Raw genomic sequence first — 14,650 nt, 5'->3', positions numbered from 1 at the left:
GACAATATCACAGACATGGTGCCCGGTAAAGTAAACATGTGCTGCTGATGCACATCCTCACAAAGGACAAATGTGTGGAAACATATACGTGTGTACGTACAGTTCCTCTTAAGCTGCCCACCCGGTATACTATAGCACAGTGACAACTGCATTGGCACCGGATATATTATGATAATGATGGAATATATACGTAAGTACAGTGAAATGAAGCCAGTGGCATAGAGACCATGCTTCATGTATCCCAGTCATAGTTCCACTGATGCTCCCTCCCTCTCCATAGCAGCAGCAAGGAGCAGGATGACATAACTGCAGGCTATCAGTGAACCACCAGCCAGTCTGACTCTGACCACAAGACAGCAGATAGAGACGTCTTGTTCCATGCCCTCAGCGTTCCACACCCAGTTTTTGAACCACTACGCCACTAATTGGGCAATGAAATCAAGACTCCTTTCTAAGCCGAATGGATTTTCTGCTCAGCTTTCTGTTTTCATCCTTTGCCCCCAGCCAGCCTTTTAGCATGCTAATGAGCAGAGAAACAAAACTCATGCCTTAGCAGAGAGAGAGGCTGACATCACTTGCTGTTGCTGCTGTTTCTTCACCTGCTCCTCACAGAGCAGCCACACAGCGTATGGATTATTCATAACCTGTTTAATTTCCTTAACTTGGCTTGGCATGTGAAGGGAAGTGAACTTGGTAAAACATTTATGGCATTCTTCTCAGCGGTGCAGCCATAATTTATGATATTGGATTATCATAAGGGGTCAACTGAGGATAAAGCCTGCTGCCTTAATTAAAATGAAATCATGTGGTGATGAAAGACAAAGAAACACTTTGTCCTGGCACTTTGATAGAGTTTCTTACTCAGCAGTCTTTGTTTTACTCATGCATGGATGTAAACCTCTGTGTAGTAAGACGTGGTGGTGGGTTGAGGGAGCAGCAGTCCTATAGAAACAGCTTCTTGGGGAGGACGGGGATAAGGAGAGGTAGAGAATCCACTGACCCCGCACGCACTGACCCCGTTAACCAGTTCTATTAAAGCTATTCAACAACAAACACACCGCCACACACACACACACACACACACACACACACACACACACACACACACACACACACACACACACACACACACACACACACACACACACACACACACACACACACACACACACACACACACACACACACACACACACACACACAGGGCAGTGCTGATGTTGCTTTCAAAGCCTTTGTCCTCTTGGTGCTGTGTGAAATTTTATCTAAGCCAGGGCTGGTGTCAGTGTTTAGGTCTGGTATTAACTCTGTGAAATGTCTCTAACTGAGAGGGGGGCGATTTAAGGCCCTGCTTCACGTCCCTAAAATGGTTGATCCACCCCACAGTAATTGCAGTGCAACCAGATATCATCTTCTTCAAGGAGATGCTTTGCTGTTGGATCAGTGCCAGGAGGGCAGCAGCAGGGAGGACTGTACTATAGCAGTATGGGTCTAGAGAGTCTGGTGGGAATTTCCCAACATCATGGGTGCTACTGACTGATGGGAGAGTACCATAATCTGCCTTGTGATGACAGCACACTTCAAAATACACAGACACTCACTCTGATTCTGCAAATTCAATGAAGAGTAGTCAAATCTAGTCCTGTAATTAAAGTATGATAATATCTCCCTTCTCTCTGTGCTATGTCTCCTTACTCAACATAGCAGTATTGAGGAGATGAAAGAACGCCATTAGGTAAGAGGAGTAATGAACACCAGGGGTGTAGACTAAAGGCATCAGCATGCTTCAGTTTGGCTGGCGGCTAGCGGAAGTCGGCTAGGCAAACCGAACGAGGCTGCTCGCATGCTCCCTTAAAAGACCTTCGCTTGAAAAACGAGAAAAAAGCGGCAACAGTACTGTTTGTCCATTTTGAGACGCTGTAGCCAAAATACATTTTCTCAAAGTAGTCAGAGTTAATCTAAGATAACTCAAGAAATCTGTCATTAATTCTGACGATTTTGCAGAGGAGATTTTACATCTAACTAAGATGTTTGGTGCAGTATTTCTCAAAGAAAAAATGTGCATGAAAATGAGTCATATCTTGTTGAATGACAACAAAGACTTTATTGAAGAATACCTACTGTTGACCAATCACTGACAAAGGGGCGTAGACTTCGGCTCCGAACTTTGGCTTGCCTCCAGAAAAAATGTTGTGTGCCCAAACAGCCGAAAAACCCCTCACCGAAGTCCAAAACGTCACAAAATGTCATCATAATATATGCACAAACTCTTCTGAACTGTTTCGGCTGGGAAGCATGTGGACGTATTTACATCCGGACATCCCTCATGAAAAGTAGCTTTCAATTACCTACTACTCATCACTACTACACAAGATCTACACAGGAGGAGAGGAGAGGGACGGAAGGTAAAACTGTTATATTGATGCTGTTGACCCGGATCACTGGTTGCTGCGGAAAAAGGAGGAGGTCAAAAGGGGAGTGAGTGTAACAATGTGAAATCCTTTCCAACCACTCCGCTAAATACCGCTCCTCTCACAGGAAAAAAACAGCTGCTACAAATTCGCTTTATTCAATAACATCACAATTTAACCAACACCAATATATTTCTGTGACTACCTGGACCTATAATTTGGTTTTTGAAGTATAGAAACCAAATCATATGATTTGAATGAAAAGTATTTTAATAAACAACTGGAAAAGGTGACTGTAAGAAGTGCACATCACTTCAAATAGGCTACATGTCATATTAAACAGCATATAAACACTCTAAACAGGTCAAGAGCCAGACAGGTAGCCTAAGAAAGCACGAAAATGAATTATTTAGGCTATATTATTTAAATTATTTAAAGGTTATAGCCTTCCAATAAATACATTTTGAAGCATTTGCGAGTGCGACACACTAGGCTGGCAGGGACATTAAAGCCTTCAGCATTTAAACAACATTTTGTTGTATTCAATTATTATAGTCTATAAATTGCACAAAAGGCTGTGACTTACTTCAATTTAGGAAAAATGAATTATTAGGCTCAGTTTAATGTGCATTTGAATTCATTTTTAGAAACATGAGTTTGGCCAGAGTCTGTGGTTTCAGGCTCATGTGATGGTGTCTGGAGAGCAGACCAACAGCGGAGAATACACTCTGTGATTGGGGATGCTAAACACCCTTTGGGTCACTCTTGCCAGGCTGGGCAGGATGTGTAGTGTTCTTTTTCTGTAGGTAGGCCTAAAAGATTTTAGCGAAAATAACCCTATCAAAACAAAAAGCTAATTGAAAGAGGTAATATGTCACGCCTATTGGGCCAAAATCGGTGATGGCCTATTGTATAGATAATAGAATGAAAATGAACAAAACTTTAAAGATATTTTTGGTTTATAAATACTATGCTACAGTGACAGACTTAGCTAGCTACTCACCTCATTCCTTTCTGTTAGCATGTGCACATAACAAGCACACCATCAGGCTTTCGAGATATGTGTTTTTTCAGATTCCACAATGATTCTTTAGTTGTGGACACTTCATCGCCACACTCCAAGTTTGTAACTGTAGTTATATCATCAAACAATAATTAATATGCTTATACAAATGTAATTGTATTCTTTTATTAAATTAATTACATATTAAATGATATATTTACGCTTTTGTTAATCCTTTTAAGGCCTTATCTTCATTCAGCTTTAATTTAACTATCTTTAGATTTAAAATAATGTGCAGACACATGTCTCCACCATGTAACCTTTTAGAAAATAAAGACAAGCACAAGAGAGAACCAATTATAAGGCATTATCAATCATGTGCTAACAGAGGTCACATTAGATAACACAGAAAGAAAAACATTTGACTAACAATGTTAATCTTACCAACAACGGCCTCCAGTCTTCTGATGTTGAGGACAACCTTGGCAACAGGTCAAAAAGACATACAGAGCCTTCAGAAATGATTCACACCCCTTGACTTTTTCCACATTTTGTTGTTTTACAAAGTGGGATTAAAATGAATTTAATTGTCATTTTTGGTCAACAATCTATGCAAAATACGCTGTAATGCCAAAGTGTAAAAAAAAGCTAACATTTATATAAAATAAAAACACGAATATATTGTGAGGACAGACACTGGAGATGAGAAGCAAGAACAGGGAGTGAACATTTCATGGAAAACGGACATATAACAAAAACAAGAACAACGTCTGGACAGGGAGAACAAAATGACATTATGACAATAATGCTGACACGGGGAACACATCTGAGGAACATACAGATACAGAGGGGGCAATCAACAACGTGAAGGAGTCCAGGTGACAGGTGTGTGCAATGAAGGGCAGCCTGGTGCCCTCGAGCGCCAGAGAGGGAATGCTGGAGCAGATGTGGCATATATTTTCATTAGATAAGTACTCACCCCATTAGACAATACATGTTAGAATCACCTTTGGCAGCGATTACAGCTGTGAGTCTTTCTGGGCACGTTTCAAAGACCTTTGCACACCTGGATTTGCACACCAATATTTACCCATCATTCTTTTTAACATTCCTCAAGCTCTGTCAAGTTGGTGGTTGATCATTACTAGAAAGCCAATTCCATTTTTTGCCATCATAGATTGTCAAGACGATTTAGGTCTACTTTTCTATTTTTACACACCGAGTTTGCGTTTCTATTTTTGCACATCTACCAACTGGTGCCCTTCTTTGCGAGGCATTGATAAACCTCCCTGGTCTTTGTGGTTGAATCTGTGCTTGAAATTCATTCCTTGATTGAGGGACCTTACAGATAATTGTATGTGTGTGGTACAGAGATGGGGTATTTATTCAAAAATAATGTTCACTGCTATTACTAAACACAGAATGAGTCAATGCAACTTATTATGTGATTTGTTAAGCACATTTTTACTCCTGAACTTATTTAGGATTGTCACAACAAAAGGGTTGTGGGTTTCCAACAAGTCAATTTGTCAAATGTCTGCCATGCTAGAGCTTCCGCGTTCAACTGTAAGTGCTTTTCTTGTGAAGTGGAAACGTCTAGGAGCAACCACGGCTCAGCCGCAAGGTGGTAGACCATAGAAGTTCACAGAACGGGACCAAAGAAAATTGCGCGTAAAAATCGTCTGTCCTCGGTTGCAACCTCACTACCCGGTTCCAAACGGTCTGTGGAAGCAACGTCAGCACAAGAACTGTTTGTTGGGAGCTTCATGAAATGGGTTTCCATTGCCAAGCAGCCACACACAAGCCTATGATAACCATGCGCAATGCAATGGTGTAAAGCTCACCGCTATTGGACTCTGGAGCAGTAGAATACATTCACTGGAGTGATGAAACACGCTTCATCATTTGGCAGTCCGGCAGACAATTCTGGGTTTGGCGGATGTGAGGAGAACGCTACCTGCCCGAACTTATAGTGCCACCTGTAAAGTTGGGTGGAGGAGGAATAATGGTCTGGGGTTGTTTTTCATGGTTCGGGCTTGGCCCCTTAGTTTCAGTGAAGGAAAATCTAAATGGTACAGCATACAATGACATTCTAGACGTTAATAGGTTTGTGTAGTAAATAAGTATCACCTTTTCACGATGGATGATATGCTCTTTGAAACTTGTTCCTGGTTGACATAGTAATCTAGCTAGCTATGTATATTGGGAGATGGTTACCAGCAGGTTTCAATCTCAGGAGAAAAAGGACATTCCAATGGGATAGGATCAGAAAGACTTTTGATCCACCTACTGTACTGTACTTAATGTTCCAGATGCATGGTGGGACTGAAAATCAGAGCAGAGAACAGGCTTTCACAGAGTGATACGGCACTGCATATTAGGTATCCAGAATCAAAAACTCCCTCACCCCATAAGAACAGTTTCCAGAAATTGCTGTAATGTAATGAATGACATGATGCAGAACTTGTGCCGCATTCTAAACTACTGGGAACTCGGAAATCTCAGACTTCAGTGCATTGAAGACAAATGGGTAGCTTGGACTGGGAAAATAATTTATAACGGTCATCCAACTTCCAATACGGAAACTCTTTTAAGAACTTCAGCTTTCCGACCTGAAGTTTTTTTTATGTTCCCAGTTGTCTTGAAAGCACCTCGGATCAGACCACCACAGATGTTTATTCACCTGCTCTGTTAGACTCATCAGGTGGGTTGAGTCACTGTACATGTCCCAGTTACTCAGCATCATCATACCACTGGACAAATGCCAGCGAGTGGGAAGAACATATCCTTTCACAGCTCTAAAACACATTACAGTCTATGCAAGTGCGACTATTCACACAAATCAACCAAACACCCAACCTTAATTAACAGCACCCACCTGGGTGATGATGCACAGTGGGCGGGTCAGCAGCCATTTTGTGCCAGACCACTGACCAGTCACAACCACACATCCCTTCCTGCAGTAGCCAGGTGACGATTCCTATAGAAGCCAGTTAAACTGGTGGTGCGGAGGCGGGGGGTTAATTGGCTGGTGAGTAAAGTGCCTGAGGGCTGGTCAGTGTGTGGAGGCCTGCTGTTGACCTCGGAGAGAGCAGAATGAAGCAGCCCAGCAGTGAGGCAGTGGGGCCAGAACCAGGCACATATCTTTCCACTTAAGGAATGTTGCTTGACAATTACTCCCCTGTGGTGACAGTCTGTCGCACGTGCCGGAAGAGAAAGGGTTAACCCTCTCTGGGCTCCTTAAGAACATGAATATTCAAGACATTAATCTGATAACATAAATTATTCAGGCAAAATACTAGAAGAGGTGACAAGGTTATGGCCATCATTTGAACTGAGGTGTGGGTCTAGAAAATACCTCTTCTTTCATCTATCTCCTTTGTGTCTCTCATGATGTCTCTCCTCCTTACCTCACACTGTTTTACATTCTTTCTCTCTTTTGTCTCTCTACCTCTCACAAGCACAATGGTCTTTCTCTGGCTCTCTGCCCACTGCTTACATCATCCTCTGCATCTTTCACTGAAGACACACAATACCACACACTCACACATTCACACTCGCAAATTCGTTAAAGTCCTTTGTATCTGACTCGTGACACAGGGCACAGGGCACATGCCATTGCTGATGTCAGCAAACACAAATATTGTCTTTCTTTTACTGTACCTATAGTAGGAGCATTGTGTCCTGCACTAGTCCCACAGCACATACAAATCTGAAAGTGAACAAAACTGGCCTTGATTCAAAAAGATACGCAAGAGTCAACATGCAAAGGAAATAAAACTATAAGCTTCCAAACTAAAGCTACTAGAGATGTACAGGGGAAGAAGAGAATACTCCAGTGCATTTCTAAACAGTGTTATCAGTGTTATGTTTTCTCCAGCCTTCCCCCACACTCACTCCTCCATGGGAATCTAGTGAATAATGCAAGTCCCCTTCAATGAATTCAAACCTGCTTTGAGTGGACAAAAGACCCAGAGAGGCTGTGGGCCACGAGCACTCTTCAGAATAAACCCTCTAATAAATCTGTCACCATAGCCTGACTGCTATTCCCAACCAGCTTCTCTCATCCATCCCATATCTGACAATGGTGCAGTTCTATGGGAGACAAAACAGTTTGGTCTGCTCTAGTCTACAATATCAGTCTGCTCTACACAGTGGACATCTGGGCTGGGCTATACATCTAAACCCCCATCAGACCCATCATACCCAGGGCTTTGGGAGTTTATCTCTCCCCCATTAATGCCGGTCCTCCACTCAGTACACAAATCCCAGTGAATCAGGCTGTAGACAGGCTCTGAGCCGACACTCAGGGTTTCTACAGCAGAGCGTTCAGCCTGCATCTTATGTAGTGTACAGGAAGGAATAGGAAGCTTTAGCGAAAGGGGCTGACACACAGCCAATCAGCTAAGACATGGAGGCAGCAGGCAGGGCAGGGAGATCAGAATGTGTTTCAGCTGGGGCTCTAAAAGTAGCAACTAGCAGACACTTCACAGCTCCAGCTCTGTCACATGCTGCAGGCCTGGCCCCTCATTACCCAGACAGCAGAACAGACCCACTAGGAAAACTAATGAGTGGCTCAGGAAAATAAAGCCACAAATAAAACACATGCAGGGAAATGAAGAGAGGAATAGAATTAACCAGAGGAAACTGACGGATGAGGTTGCCCTTCCTTTCTCACTGCAAACTGGAGAGAGTGGATGGGCGGAATACTGCGGACAAACATGTTTGCACACAGACATTAGCATGAACATACACGCACACATGCACACACAAATGCACGCACACACACACAGCAGTGCATTACTAAAGCAACCCCTGGCCAGTCTTTCTCCAGACCTCTGAAAAGAACAAAGAGCCCAACTGTCACATGACACTTTTTGGCCCTTCTTTTGTTGAGAGAAGGGGGTGTTTGATATGAACTCAGATCTCTCCCACCTTCCTCTCCTCCTCCTCAGAGAGAGAGAGTCTTCCCGTCTGTGAGCTGCATGGCTGGTCTGTGTGTGGCATATGAATCACGAGTTATTAAAGCCCACAGCAGTGGCTGCCACTCAGTTCCTCACCAACAACTCCAGCTACTGTCATCTCTCTCCTACACAGCAACCAGCAACTTAGGTGGCCAATTTCCCAGGGGAAAAGTCTCCGAAATCTATTCCATTGACTAACAAAGTCCTTGAAAAACATGCTTATCTTATGTTATTGTGTAAAGCGTTTGAGGAAACATTTGTTAAGGTTTGACCTTGTTAGTGAGAAAAAGCATCAACTGAACTGACTGAAGTCATTCTACTGAAAACAATACAAAGAGTTTCCTGTTGACAACTGAATAAATCAAAATTATTTGAAGTTGTACAAAGTTGCTAGAGAGAAACTAACAAGAGAGATACTGCTCACACTTCTGTAAGTATCTGGATACAGCACCAACACATTCCAACACGTTTATACAAAGCAGAGTCCAATCCACTACGGTTTCTAGAAATCCTTACCTGTCTGTTTAAAGTTGCACTTGTTTTGAAGAACAGCACAGCCAGAGATTTCCTCCTCACTTCACTTCAGTAGAGTTCCTCCTGAGTGGCAGCGCTACTCCCAGGCATAGTAGACTGACTGACCAGCAAAGAGACTCGCACGAACAGGCAACAACAAGGCTAGATTGCAGAAACAAACCCCTTCCTCCTCTCTCTCTCTCTGGCTTTGTGTGTCTCTGGGCCTCCCACAGTGGCTGTGTTGCCGTCCTCTTCCCCTCCGTAGTATGCTCTCTCTCTCTCTCTCTCTCAATTCAAGGGCTTTATTGGCATGGGAAACATATGTTTACATTGCCAAAGCAAGTGAAATAGATAATAAACAATAAAACTGTAAAACATGTACTGTAAACATTACACTTACAAAAGTTCCAAAATAATAAAGACATTTCAAATGTCATATTATGTATATATACAGTGTTCTCTATCTCTCTCGCTGATACACACACTCAGACACACACGCGTGCCCCTACTCCTCCACACAGACACCGAGCCACAGGGGAGTGATTTACGACTTACCCTCAACCCCATCCTCCCCTGCCCCCCAGCACTGAAAACGTCCCTCTCTTCACACCTCTTCCCTCCTCTCCTCTGTCACCAATCCCAGGAGAGAGGCCAGAGCAGCCTCACATTTAATGTCCCAACAACAGCCTTTGTTATTGTCCAGTTTCACTCTGATAATGTTATTTGAAAATCCAATAATGTTCTTTAAACAAAAAATGTATATACTTGTCACTATACAGACAGTGCAACTAAACAAACAAACAAAAAAGTTCCTTTTTCAGGACCTTGTCTTTCAAGGATAATTAGTAAAAATCCAAATAACTTCACAGATCTCCATTGTAAAAGGTTTAAACGCTTGTTCAATGAACCATAAACAATTAATGAACATGCACCTGTGGAACGGTCGTTAAGACACTAACAGCTTACAGACGGTAGGCAATTAAGGTCACAGTTGTGAAAACTTAGGACACTAAAGAGGCCTTTCTACTGTCTCTGAAAAACACCAAAAGGAAGATGCCCAGGGTCCCTGATCATCTGCGTGATCATGCCTTAGGCATGCTGCAAGGAGGCATGAGGACTGCAGATGTGGCCACGGCAATAAATTGCAATGTCCATATTGTGAGACGCCTAACACAGCGCTACAAGGAGACAGGACGGACAGCTGATCGTCCTCGCAGTGGCAGACCACATGTAACAACACCTGCACAGGATCCGAACATCACATCTGCGGGACAGGTACAGGATGGCAACAACAACTGCCCGAGTTACACCAATCCCTCCATCAGTGCTCAGACTGTTCGCAATAAGCTGAGAAAGGCTGGATTGAGGGCTTGTAGGCCTGTTGTAAGGCAGGTCCTCACCAGACATCACCGGCAACAACGTCGCCTATGGAAACAAACCCACCGTCGCTGGACCAGACAGGACTGGCAAAACGTGCTTATCACTGATGAGTCTGGTGCAGTCCATGAGGAGGAGATGCACTGTAGTACTTAATGCAGCTGGTGGCCACACCAGATACTGACTGTTACTTTAGATTTTTATCCCCCCCTTTGTTCAGGGACACATTATCCCATTTCTGTTAGTCACATGTCTGTGGAACTTGTTCAGTTTATGTCTCAGTTGTTGAATCTTATGTTCATACAAATATTTGTTAAGTTTGCTGAAAATAAACACAGTTGACAGTGAGAGGACATTTCTTTTTTTTGCTGAGTTTATGATGTGCAATCTGATCATATCTCTGAAAACATTAAAATAATAATTATTAAATGTTAAGGTAGCTAGTATTCTGTCTTGTAAGACACGTGTACTGTCTCCAAAAAAACAGAGGGAGTGCTGTTTGTCTTGGCTGAGGTACAGAATACACTTTCCCTGCTTTGTCCTCTGAATCCTTCACATTGTCTGCTGTGCGTGTTCCTTCCTGGCAGACTCTGGCCAAGGATACCAGTGCTGTTGCCCTGTGATTGAAAGGACAGGTGATGTTTGTTTCGTGTAACGCTATGCTAAATCTGCCATGGTGACTCAGTGTGTATATATATAGATATATATATATATATATATATATATATATATATATATATATATATATATATATATATATATATATACTCAGTGTGTGTGTGTGTGTGTGTGTGTGTGTGTGTGTGTGTGCGTGTGTGTGAGTGTGTGTGTGTCCACAGAATCCTTCAGCCCCTGCATCCCAGCTGGGTATTTTGTCAGGAGGACACACGCACACACTTGAAAGACATCTGGAATCAGACAAACCCTCTCCAGTTACACTGCACCTGCCAGGACACTCTACCTCATAACACCCCTCATTCATCAAGGTGTCAGGACATTGAAAATGTCTCACATTTGAATGACATAGTATGTTGTGATAGTCATATTATTTGACAATAAATCATAATGAACCAGGTCAGACTGTGGTACAGTGGATGTGAAGCTAGTATGTTTGAGAGAACTGTAGGTTCTGTAGACAATGTCTGTGTGTTCTCATTTGTTATGTATTGATGCCGTTTGGCTTGGCACAGCTTCTCACTGAGTGACCCTGCTGTTATCTGATGACCTGGGTGTCCTCAGGCACCTCAGCTACATACACACACGCACACACACACATACGCATGCACGCACGCACGCACACACACACACACACCACACATGCACATACGCATACACACACGCGCACACACGCACACACACACACACACACATACACATACACGCGCACATGCACGCACACACACACACACATGCACAAAAACTCCTAGTCCAGCACACATGCATTCATCAGGGGTTCAGATGCCAGGTGCCATGTTTCTTCCCCTCGGAATAGATCCAATAGTCCTGATCCCATCTCATTGCTCACATGTTTGTAAAGGAAGGGGGGCATTTCCAAGAAATCACTCCTCTGATCACTCCGTCACCCTCTATTTCCTCTGAGTCAAGATCCTGATCTGCAATCTGCTGTTGGTTACTCACAGTACTGCCTGTTGATGACCATAGATTACCACATTTACGCAGGAGCCATCCCATATCCATAAACTGTCAATCATAACCAAGTTCCCTCTGAGAAAAATAAAGTTATTATGTTCTGTAAAGGGGAATGTTTCTGTACAGGAAAATGCTAGTACAGGATGTGTACTAAGACTGTTTCTCTACCAGTCTTTTCCCTATGCTGTAGTTTAGTTCTGCGTAGAGGAAATGCAGTATGTACTGTAGGCCTGAAGACATCCCCCCTCCGGCCTAGTACCCAAGGCTGCGAGGAAGAACAATTTGTCAGCACTTGAAAAGTAAACTATCCATGTTTTAAAGAACACCTCATTCCATAACTTTTTAACAGAGTATAAACGACCATGGTTTTATTGCATCATTCAAGATTTGACATTGAACACTCTTAATTACAGAACAATGTTAGTAGGACCAGGTTTAACTGATTCAACTACACCATTACTTCATAGAATTCTCTGGGATTTAGTTATGAGGAATGTTTTTCATGGTTGTCAAAACTTGTAGAACAATGTGAGCAGCTCGCAAATATACTGTACCTGTGCCACGTATGTATGCATGTCTGCATGAATGTACAGCCACTCGCTTCCCTAGCTGAGCTGAGCCTAGCAGACGAGTGTTGCTCTGGCAGTCTTTGTTGAGAGTTGAGTGGTGGTCTATCTTTGGTCCACAGTCTCAGCTGAGCACTATGTGGAATTCTCTCAACATGGTAACTTGTGTTTTCCATCAGGGACAAATAACAGTTCATCTGCATGCTGCTGCATTTCTGCCCATCATCTGCCTTCTCACATTCCTGAAGGGCGGTCAGCCTCAAATCGAATCAAATCAAATTGTATTGGTCACATACACGTGTTTAGCAGATGGTATTGCAGGTGTAGCGAAATGCTTGTGCTTCTAGCTCCGATAGTACAGTAATATCTAACAAGTAATATCTAACAATTACACAACAACTACCTAATACACACAAATCTAAGTAAAGGAATGGAATTAAGAATATATAAATACATGGATGAGCAATGTCAGAGTGGCATAGACTAAGATTCAGTAGATAGTATAGAATAGAGTATATACATATGAGAAGAGTAATGCAAGATATGTAAACGTTATTAAAATGGCATATTTAAAGTGACTAGTGGTCCATTTTTTAAACTGGCCTTCTACACTGTGGTACCGTCAATGTGGATAGGGGGTGCTCACTCTGCTGTTTCCTGAAGTCCACGATCATGTCCTTTGTTTTGTTGACGTTGAGTGAGAGGTTATTTTATTGGCACCACATTCCCAGAGCCCTCACCTCCTCCCTGTAGGCTGTCTTGTCGTTGTTGGTAATCAAGCCTACTACTGTTGTGTTGTCTGCAAACTTGATGACTGAGTTGGAGGCATGCTTGGCCATGCATTCATGGGTGAACAGGGAGTACAGGAGTGGGCTGAGCATGTACCCTTGTGGGGCCCCAGTGTTGAGGATCAGCGAAGTGGAGGTGTTGTTTCCTACCTTCACCCCCTGGGGGCGGCCCGTCACGAAGTCCAAGACCCAATTGCACAGGGCAGGGGTTCAGACCCAGGGCCTCAAGCTTAATGATAAGCTTGGAGAGTACTATGGTGTTGAATGCTGAGCTGTAGTCAATGAACAGCATTCTTACATAGGTATTGCTCTTGTCCAGATGGGATAGGGCAGTGTGCAGTGTGATGGCGATTGCGATTGCATCGTCTGTTGACCTATTGGGGCGGTAAGCAAATTGAAGTGCGTCTAGGGTGACAGGTAAGGTAGAGGTGATGTGATCCTTGACTAGTCTCTCAAAGCACTTCATGGTGCAGAACAATTTATCCATGCTTTTGTTACTTCTAGGTTAGACTACTGCAATGCTCTACTTTCCGGCTACCCGGATAAAGCACTAAATAAACTTCAGTTAGTGCTAAATACGGCTGCTTGAATCGTGACTAGAACCAAACAATTTGATCATATTACTCCAGTGCTAGCCTCCCTACACTGGCTTCCTGTTATGGCAAGGGCTGACTTCAAGGTTTTACTGCTAACCCACAAAGCATTACATGGGCTTGCTCCTACCTATCTTTCTGATTTGGTCCTGCCGTACATACCTACACGTACGCTACGGTCACAAGACGCAGGCCTCCTAATTGTCCCTAGAATTTCTAAGCAAACAGCTGGAGGCAGGGCTTTCTCCTATAGAGCTCCATTTTTATGGAATGGTCTGCCTACCCATGTGAGAGACGCAAACTTGGTCTCAAACCTTAAGTCTTTACTGAAGACTCATCTCTTCAGTGGGTCATATGATTGAGTGTAGTCTGGCCCAGGAGTGTGAAGGTGAACGGAAAGGCTCTGGAATAACGAACCGCCCTTGCTGTCTCTGCCTGGCCGGTTCCCGTCTCTCCACTGGGATTCTCTGCCTCTAACCCTATTACAGGGGCTGAGTCACTGGCTTACTGGTGCTCTTTCATGCTGTCCCTAGGAGGGGTGCGTCACTTGAGTGGGTTGAATCACTGATCTTCCTGTCTGGGTTGGCGCCCCCCCTTGGGTTGTGCCGTGGCGGAGATCTTTGTGGGCTATACTCGGCCTTGTCTCAGGATGGTAAGTTGGTGGTTGAAGATATCCCTCTAGTGGTGTGGGGGCTGTGCTTTGGCAAAGTGGGTGGGGTTATATTCTTCCTGTTTGGCCACAGTGTCTCCTGACCCCTCCTGTCTCAGCCTCCAGTATTTATGCTGCA

The 14,650-nt window shown here is 43.5% G+C and overlaps 1 protein-coding gene across 1 annotated transcript in view; it reads right to left on the bottom strand.

Annotated features, from left to right (window-relative positions):
- The window catches only part of bcar3 (BCAR3 adaptor protein, NSP family member), a 63,259-nt gene extending 53,840 nt beyond the window's left edge, over positions 1-9,419 (bottom strand). The window contains exon 1 of the mRNA XM_020499105.2: positions 8,892-9,419. The gene's annotated coding sequence lies outside the window, so the exon portion shown is untranslated. The remainder of the gene's footprint in view (positions 1-8,891) is intronic.
- Between the last annotated feature and the right edge of the window lie 5,231 nt (positions 9,420-14,650).

Source organism: Oncorhynchus kisutch, linkage group LG13, assembly GCF_002021735.2.
Source record: "Oncorhynchus kisutch isolate 150728-3 linkage group LG13, Okis_V2, whole genome shotgun sequence".
NCBI lineage: Eukaryota > Metazoa > Chordata > Actinopteri > Salmoniformes > Salmonidae > Oncorhynchus > Oncorhynchus kisutch.
The sequence above is the reverse complement of the archived record's forward strand: the minus strand, read 5'-3'. Positions and strand labels throughout refer to the sequence as shown.